This window comes from Neovison vison, chromosome 10 (genome assembly GCF_020171115.1).
Source record: "Neovison vison isolate M4711 chromosome 10, ASM_NN_V1, whole genome shotgun sequence".
Taxonomy (NCBI): domain Eukaryota; kingdom Metazoa; phylum Chordata; class Mammalia; order Carnivora; family Mustelidae; genus Neogale; species Neogale vison.
The window spans coordinates 57,215,055-57,224,489 of record NC_058100.1 but is presented as its reverse complement, the minus strand read 5'-3'; the positions used below and the strand labels follow the sequence as shown (position 1 = coordinate 57,224,489).

The 9,435-nt window shown below is 41.8% G+C and overlaps 1 pseudogene; it reads right to left on the bottom strand.

Moving 5' to 3' along the window:
• Nucleotides 1-2,153: 2,153 nt before the first annotated feature.
• LOC122918150 lies at nt 2,154-2,604 on the bottom strand (annotated as a pseudogene).
• Between the last annotated feature and the right edge of the window lie 6,831 nt (nt 2,605-9,435).

Genomic DNA, 9,435 nt, shown 5'->3' with positions numbered 1-9,435 from the left:
AATTGTGTTAGTTGGAATAACGGTTTTGGTATTTTATGTTTAAAAAAATGGTAGGAAGATGATGGTAGACAGGATGAAAGCAACTTGGCAAATGTTAGCAAGATGGGTGATGAGTACGTAGAGATTCAGGTTTTTTTTTTTTTTTCTTTTTGTCTTGTGCAAAATTTTCCATTGTAAAGATTTTTTTTTTTTTTTTTTTTTTTTTTTTTAAGCAGGAAAAAGTGGGTTGCCTGGGTGGCTCAGTCAGTGTCTGCCTTCAGCTCAGGTCATGATCTCAGGGTCCTGGGATTGAGGAGGCTCCTTCAATGGGAACCCTTCTTTTCCCTCTCCCTCTGCTGCTTCCCCTGCTCATGTTTTCTCTCACTCTCTCTCTTAAATAAATAAATAAAATCTTTAAAAGAAAAAAATAAAGCAGGAAAAAAGTAATCTTTCTATTTGAAAAAGTTGGGAATCACTCTTGGAAATGATGCAAATAACCAGTTCATGTTCAGGGACAGTGAAATTATATATAAAATTATATATATATTTACCATTTTTCTTAACTGAGCTGGACGTGGTACGTCTGTTAAATCACTTGTGAGGCCCTAATTAACGAGCACTCAGCACATGCGCTCCTCTGCGGCATCTCTAATTAAAGCTTGCTGTCCTTTACACCACCCCACCCTCGGGCCAGTAGCTTATACCTGAGCAGTACCCTCTGCTGCCTCAGCTTAAGCTGTGGTACCCTGAGAGCCCTTTAAATAGAACTGAGCCAGAATGCACGGAAATGCCCAGCAGCTCCCTCCCACCACTTCCAACCCTTAATGGACTCCCGCTTGCCACTGCAGTCTTGTCGCTCAATCCTTCAGGATTGCTCTCTCCGGGCCCAGCCCAACCTTTGGTCTGGCTTCTGGCCTCTGTTATCTTACTGTGTCTCAGCTCTGACAGGTACTTTCAACTTTGGATCCTCCTGCCTCTGGCAAAAAAACAGCACAGCTGCCACTCTGGGTTTTCCTAAAGTATGTCTTCCTTGTCTCTGGCCGCCCTACCCCGCTACTGGAATGTTCCCCCTCCCCCTTTCTAAGTGACCAACACAGCCTCCAGAAACCTATCTAATATTTCCTCTTCCCGTTTCAAAGCTGAGTTGGGCTTCTCCAACCCATATTCCTGTGATGCCATATTCTATTATAATCACCTTCTTTTTTTTTTTTAATCTGAGTATGTTTATTGTGCCCACACTAAAAAGTGTTTCCCTTTTAAGTTTTTGGTCGAACTGATAAAAAGCAAGACACATCTCGGCATGTATAGTAAAACTTATTAAAACAAACAAACAAACAAGTATGTCTCTGAAGTGGGATTCCTTGTAATTTTTACTCTTTTTCTCCCCAACTTCCTACATATGAATCTATTATAATGAATATATATTACATTTATATCAATAGAAAACAAAAACAAAAAACAATTTACGGGCACCTGGGTGGCTCAGTGGGTTAAGCAACTGCCTTTGGCTCAGGTCATGATCCCGGAGTACCGGAATCGAGTCCCACATCAGGCTCTCAGCTCCATGGGGAGCCTGCTTCTCCCTCTATCCTTCTCGCCTCTCATTCTCTCTTTCATTCTCTCTCTCTCAAAAGAATAAATAAAATCTTTTTTAAAAAAAATTTCCTAAATGTTCAACTGTAGTAACCACAGTCCCAGTAGTAATCCCTTAGTATCGGAGCTCTCGTTGTCCAAGCTCAAGACAAAGAGATCTGGTTAAATTATTTGTTCAATCTCCCACTATCCAGATTCCTACATTTTGTTTCCCTAAACTCAAGAACCAAATAGATTTAGTGGTAGAATACTTACAATTATTTTTTCTATTAGTCTCATTCCTGTCTCCATTTTTTATCATTTTTTTTCTTTTTCCTTCTCATATACTAATTTGTATATATATATATATATTTTTTTGTAGCTGATATACTTATTGAAAGAATAAATATATCTCTGTGACTTCATTTAAATTCCTTTCAGAACAAGACAGATTATAAATAAAACATATATGTCTGGCTCCTATAGAAAAATATAACTTTGATAGGAAACTCAACTCAAGTAGGTGTTCTTTAGGGACAATGATAATCCCCACATGATAATCTTCTTCTATGGGAACAAACATTGCAACTAGGATGGACAAAGGCTCTAAGAACCCCAAATCCCTCACCACCCAAGGGAGAAGAGAATTGTTGAGTTCCCTAGGAGAAAAAAAAAAAAAAATCAAGAGTCTTCCTTCTCCTGGAACCTGCAGTTGGTATAGGTATTGAAGATTGTGTGCCCCTCACTGGCTGAGCACATCTGTCTGGTGTGCTAGGCCATTCCTTTGTGAGCACACGGAGAGCAGCACCTCTCAACCACGGGTCCCTGGAACTCGAACCCTTCCTCCACTGACACAGGCACGGCTGTCCCCAGTTTGTTGAACACGACACAGGTGTTCACGACCTTCCCCTCAAAGTCTTGCATGGGGATACGGAAGCCACAGCGAACACAGGTGACCGTGTCCTGTGCCCCAGGCAGTGGCAGGAGGGAGCCACAATCCAGACACAAGCCCAGGTCCGACTGGAACCTGGAGCTGGATTATGCGCGGTCCATGCTGTACCAGGTGGAGAGGCACCAAGAGCAGCCCCTCTGCTAGACCGAGCGAGTGGCCCCAGCTCAAGCCCCCCTCCCTGCACACACGGTGCTCACTGTCCAGACCTGCTGGCCTAATCATCTTCTTAGGTGTCCGTCCCTCCTATACTCAACTTTGATCTCCTTTTCATCCTTAGCATCCAGCCAAGAACATAGTAGGAAGTACCTGACATGTGTTTGTTGGGTGGATGGATGAAAAGCTGCCTGAGCCCAAGAGGCCCAAGAGACTTATATATCTAGGTATCTCAAACCAGGAGAGGAGAATCCAACCCTGTTCTGTTCTATTTGATCACATCCTCTCTGTTAAACACCCAGGCCCATTACACAGGCTTACCTTCAATGGGAAATATTCTGGAACTACTCATTGTCACTCAGCTATAACTAAACATATTTGAATAATGATAATGGTGTTGATGAAAATAACTACTACAATAACAGTCACATCCTTTCATATAGCATTTTGTATTTTACATAATTTTAATGTGAATTATCTTCTTTAATGTTATAGGCTTTATAAATGTCTGTTTAATTTAAATAAGTGGGAAGTTATTCTGTCTTCATGGAGGTGGAATCATCAGAGGCCCAGGAGGATTAAAGCAAGTGGCCCGGTTTATACTAGAAATCATGATTTATGACTCCTTATTTTGGTTTTATTTCAATGGAATCACACCAAGTTGTCAAATCAGGGATAATCAGCTTTCTGTCACTGAATATGAATTAGTTATTTGCATCGTTTCTATGAGAGTGGTTCCCAACTTTTTCAAATCAAAAGATCATTTTTTTCTGCTTTTAAAAAAAAAAAATCTTCACAATGGAAAATTTGGCACAAAACAAAGTAGAGGGGGAAAAAATAAAAAAACCTGAATCCCTATGTACTCATCACCCGGCTTGCTAACATTTGCCAAGCTAGATTCATCTGCCTACCCATCCTCCTGCCATTTTTTTTAACATGATTAAAATACCAAAACCATTATCCCAACTAACACGATTCCAGAATATAATCTAGTGCTCAGACTGTGCTTAAATTTCCCCAGTTAGCTCCGCAATAAATATATTTATTTACATTTATATTTATTTATTTATACCTATATTTATATATAATAAAGTTCAGATGCAGATGCCCCTTCACTGCCTCTTCAAGTCAAAACTCCATGCGCTCTTGGCCGTGGGAGTGGAGAGTGAAGGTGCCCTTCTCGCCTTGCAGCTGCAGAGCACGCAAAGCCTCCTTTGACATTTGGATCCGGCAGATGGGCCCACGGAGCGCTCTGCCGCCGCCAGCTCTCACCTCCCAGCTCCCAGCTGACTCACGCATTTCTCATCTCCATTCCCCTAACGGAGGATAAACCTCAGTGTCTCTACCTTCCCCGGGAAAGGAGGTTGAGATTCAGGGTGTCATGACAGAAGTCTTTTCTCCGCTCTTTCGGTGGAGCTAGGGGTCTGGGCATCGTGCAGAAAACTGGGACACGAGGAAACCCTGTGAAGTCTGTGCTTCTCAAACCAGAATCCCAGGATGACTCGTTGTGGGACTTTTTCTGGTATATACTCAGTATTCCTCAAAATCTCCACATGATTGCTTTCTTAAAATCATAAGCTTAAAAAATAATGAAATTGCTGGAGTCATCTCCCAAGCAGCGCAGTGAGATTCGGTGCTCATGTTTACCCTTGTGCCGACAGAAGGCTGAAATTTTCCAGCTACTCTCTGCAAGCACAACTTTGCCAAGTCATTTTAATCAAAACAATCGCCGGAAGAACAGCGTCACCGTATCTACTCTCCCACAATAATGCATTCAATCTCTGTTTAATTTATCTGCTTTAAAAAAAAATAATCTGCAACACTAAATTATTCTTCAAGTAAATAAGATACTTCTAAAGGATTTTCTTAAATAGAATCTCATTAAAACTGCCATTGGGGATCGGCGGGCTGACCATTTGATCAATTCTGAGATCTGAGTGTCCTGAAATAGCAAACACAGACCTGAGTTTACTCATACCATTTAAACCACTGTGCTATAGTGTATTCTTATCTTCTTACTATTTTTTTAAATTTATTTATTTTAGAGAAACAGGGAGAGAGAGAACATGAATGGGATGGGCAGAGGGAGAGGGAGAGAGAATCTGAGAAGGCTCCCCACTGAACCCAACTAGGGGCTCGATCTCATGACCCTGAGATCATGACCTGAGTGGAAACCAAGTCCAGCACTTAACTGACTGCATCACCAGTAATGACAAGGGTATCATTACTGCTGCTGCTGCTACTACTAGTAGTACTACTACTATTAATTACTGAAGTCAAAATAAAGAAGTAAATTCAACATAGAAGTGACTGTGGGCTGCAAGTCTCTACCTGTAAGTCCAACAGGCTGCCTCCAGGAAGCCCCACCAGCTGTCAGCGCGGGGTAGTGGGTCCACAGGCTTCGGAGTTGGTCCGCATAGCTCTGTGCTCGGCCATTGCCCAGCGGGGTGCCTTCTCCAACTCTGCTCCTTCAACTAGGAAATGGGAATAATAATGATAAGACCTGTTAAAATTGGGTTGTTTTAAGAACAAATGAGTCAATAAATGTAAAGACTTTTGACCAGTGTCTAGCACATAGAAAGAGGTATAAAAAAATCAGTTATGGGGGCGCCTGGGTGGCTCAGTGGGTTAAAGCCTCTGCCTTCGGCCCAGGTCATGATCCCAGGGTCCTGGGATCGAGCCCCGCATGGGGCTCTCTGCTCAGTGCAGAGCCTGCTTCTCTCTCTCTCTCTCTCTCTGCCTGCCTCTCTGCCTACTTGTGTTCTCTGTCAAATAAATAAATAAAATCTTTTTAAAAATCAGTTATGAAATTGTTATGGTTTTAGTGAGATATGGGTAACTTCTTCACACCAAGGGGGGGGCACTTGCATGATTACCCATGATGCCCTTTGTGTGCCCTCACTGCCCTTGGAGCTGTGTGCCGGAACCAGGGGCCCTCATGGAGGAGGTGGCCTATGTAAACTTTAGGAGCAGTATTCAGAGGCAGTCCTTGGAACCCAAGGGCTAACCCTGAGTTCCATGACACGTTTTGGGATTCACAAGTGTTTTGACTCACAGTTTTAATACAGTGTTTTCAACTGTAGTAAGACTCAACACAATGTCAAATATGCCCAAAGAGAACTTTGATATTGCAGAACCAGCCAACAGGTTACCTTCATTCCACCTCCTGAACTTGTTCATGCAGACCCTGGAGAGCGTCTACTGCCAGATCTGGGGCAATATTTGAAAGTCTTGTAAATGAGTCATTGATTATGAAGTTTGTCACCCTACACTGATCTTTCTAAAATTCAAACATGCACAAATAAAAATGCAAAAAGTAAAAAAAAAAAAAAAGAAGAAATGTATGTATACTCCAATAAGTAAAGAGCTACCAGGAGAGGTTGGTTTGTATATTCATTCATTCCACAAACATTGATTTTTATGCCTACTAGTTGGTAGGCTCTTCTGAGGCACTTGTAATATAGCTATGAACAAGTTTCAGGCACATTTACTCAGCCTGGATGGAGCTGTAATTAATATGAAATAACAAGTAAAATCAGAATACTTTTCATTGTGTTGCTGCCATAAAATTGACAGGCCTAGTGTTTATTGTGAGTGTGTATTGATTGGTTTTTATATTTATGATAAGGAAGTAAGCTAGTTGTCAGATATTGTTGGTGATTTGATCTTGGAACAAAAATGTCCTACAGGTCCCTTTCAGTACTTCGGGATCGGTTTGGTCAAAGAGAAACTTGAGATTGCCAGGTAAGCTACTTTTCTGTTTGAATCAAGATTTCCTTGATATTCCATATTCAAAACAGATTACAGAAATAAATTGGATATTAAGACCAGTATAAGACTGCCAATGTCTTATATAGCCATGATTTCCCATTTTTGCATTCATCAAAATAAACTCAGCATTCTCTTTGATCAACTTTGTAAATTAGGAAAAGTTAAAAGTATGAATTTATTGAATAAATATATACTTACAAAATGCTGCCTTTATGTGTTTAACATATTGGGATACTGAATAAGATTTTGTCTGGAAAAGAAAAAGCTAAGCTCCTGATTTTTTTTTTTTTTAAAGATTTATTTATTTATTTTGGAGCGAAAGAGTGAGCACACGTATAGCAGGGAGGGGCAGAGGGTGAGGGAGAGAGAATCTCAAGCGGACTTCGCACTGAGCGTGGAGCCCAACACGGGGCTTGATCCCACGATCCTGAGATCATGACCTGAATTGAAATCAAGAGTCAGATGCTTAACTGACTGAGCTACCCTGGTGCCTAAAGCTCCTGATATTTTTAAATTGCTGGTCTGAAGAATCCAGCAGACTGAAGAAGAGAGAAGGTTTGGTGAGTTCTACCTTCACAAACTGAAACCAGAAACATGAAAATATCAGAGCTTCTGGCTACTAACATAGGAAAAGAGTCAGAAGCACGATCATTTTCTATGAGAATCCTGTAAGCTTCTAGAAGCTTTTAAACTCCCCCCCCCCAAGTTTGGGTTTGGAGGCTTATTTGTTTTTTTAATACCTCCAACCCCTTTCTCCCTGCCCTTTCTCAAGTATTGGCAATAAAGCTATTAGAGCAAAACAGGTTTGTCGGTCTAGTTTAAGAACCCACAAAGAAGAAAGCAGGGAGGGAGACTGTGTCCCACCTAATTTTAGAAATCCGGTCAGCCCTGAGAGCCGTGACTTGACAAGCTAAGTGGCACCACTAATCCCAGCTCTCCAGGCTCACCTGGGCTCTCTCCTGGCCACTTGTGCTCCCACACCTGCGGAGTGGTTAAGAACAGGCTCTCCAGAGCCAGACACCCTGGGTCTGACTCCCAGCTCCATCACTCAGCCACGTGCATGCTGCCTCGGTTTCTTCATCTACAAAATAAGGTAAAAGCGTGGTGGTGAACTTTATATGTCAACTTAACTGCGCCACAAGGTGCCCAGATATAGGGCCAAGCATTATTCTGGGTTTTCTGCAAGGGCGTTTTGGGGTGGGATCAACATTTCAGTTGGTAGACTGAGCAAAGCCGGTTGTCCTCCCTGTTATGGGCGGGGCTCATCAAAACAGCTGAAAGCCTGAGTAGAACACAAAGATTAGTCCTCCATTAAGTAAAGAGAGGATTCCTATTGTCTCACTGACTTCAAACTGGAACATTGTTTTTTTCTCGCCCTTGGACTCAAACTGAAAACTGGATCTTTCCGGGTCTCGAGCCTGCTGGCTCTGGGACTGGAAAACTGTCCCGATCCCTGGGCTTTAGGCTCAGATAGAACTACGCCATTATGTCTGTTGGGCCTCCAGCTTGCCAACTGCAGATGACGGGACTTGTCAGCCTCCACAATCAAGTGAGCCAATTCTTTATAACAAATCTTTTCTCTATTGGTTTTGTGTCTCTGGAGAACCCTGAAACCCCTTCCTCACAAGCTGGGCCAATTATCCAATGGATGTAGGGCTTTTAGAAAGGGAGTTGGCCCATACTAAGTGCTCAATAAGTCTTAAGTGACTGAACACATAATATTGTCTCTTATCTCTTCCATAATCACAGAAATGGGAAAAGAAATGTAAAAACAAATCCAAAGCAGCACTGGAAATTCAAGAAGCCAACTAGCAGTCCTCATCAGAAGAAGTTTCTGAAAGAGAAGAGGGAAAAGACTGACAACAAAGCCCACAAAACTATGGAAGCTGTGAATCCAACAAGTGAGAAGGACAGTTGAAGGAAGGAAGGAAGAGGGGTTCCCATTGGTCCTCCAGAGGACCTTTCAAATCAGAGATACCAGAGAATAAAATAAGAGAAATTAACAAATCACAGGGTGATAGAACAGCTGTTTCTAATTTCCTACTTTCAGAATAACTTACTCTAGTGTTCACCTCTGTCAGATTTTAAATAGTGCTTTCTAAAATGTGAATTCTAACATTAAAATGTTAACTCCTAAGTCAGTGTCAGGGCTAGAGAATCACAGTACTGTTCCAGATAACCTAAGGCCACAGGGACGTTGGGTAGTCTCATCCCAGAAAATAAGCTACATACATACCCAAAAGCCATAGTTCCCAAGTTAGGCCACACACTGGGATCATCTATGGATCTTTGGCTAGTGAGGAGCAGGCTGAAGCTCTCAAGGATTGGGTCTAATTGCTCTGAGGTTCAGTCTGAGCATCATGGTTTTTTAAATCTCCCCAAAGTGATTTTAATGTGCAGGCAAGGTGGAGAATGTACAAAATCCCTCCCACCCATGGAACTAACAGAAATGGGTTATTAGGTTGAACTATATGAAATTGACCAACATCCGGCCATTTTTAATGTATAAATGTGCCAGTTTCCTATGGTTCATTGGCTGTTGGAAATTGGAGGGAAGGGGATCTTTGTTATGTAGTGGCAGGAAGTTTAGCAATACTGTCACTTGCTGCAATGTAGAAAATGAAAAATATACCCAACAAACCGGGTGATCTGTCTGGAAATATTTGTAGGCAAAATGCTTATAATATTTATGAGAAATGAAAGGGGAGAAATATATACTAAAAGAAGGACTGTTAAACATGAAGGAACTGGAAATTTATAGTTTTTTGAAAATGCTTCAGCATCTCCAGACCGCAAAGGATGCTGAAATGAAGAAATGGCTCTTGAGCAAAGATCAAGTCCAGGGAGCTACCAGGAACACATCTTCTAAAGTGAGCTGAGGTTATGGCCATAATGTTCTTTGTTAAAACCTCAGAAATATCAAAGATGGTACTGCAGCACACCACATCATTTTAAGAAGACCCTTAGGGGCACCTTGGCTGCCTCAGCTGGTTGAGCATGCTGCTCTT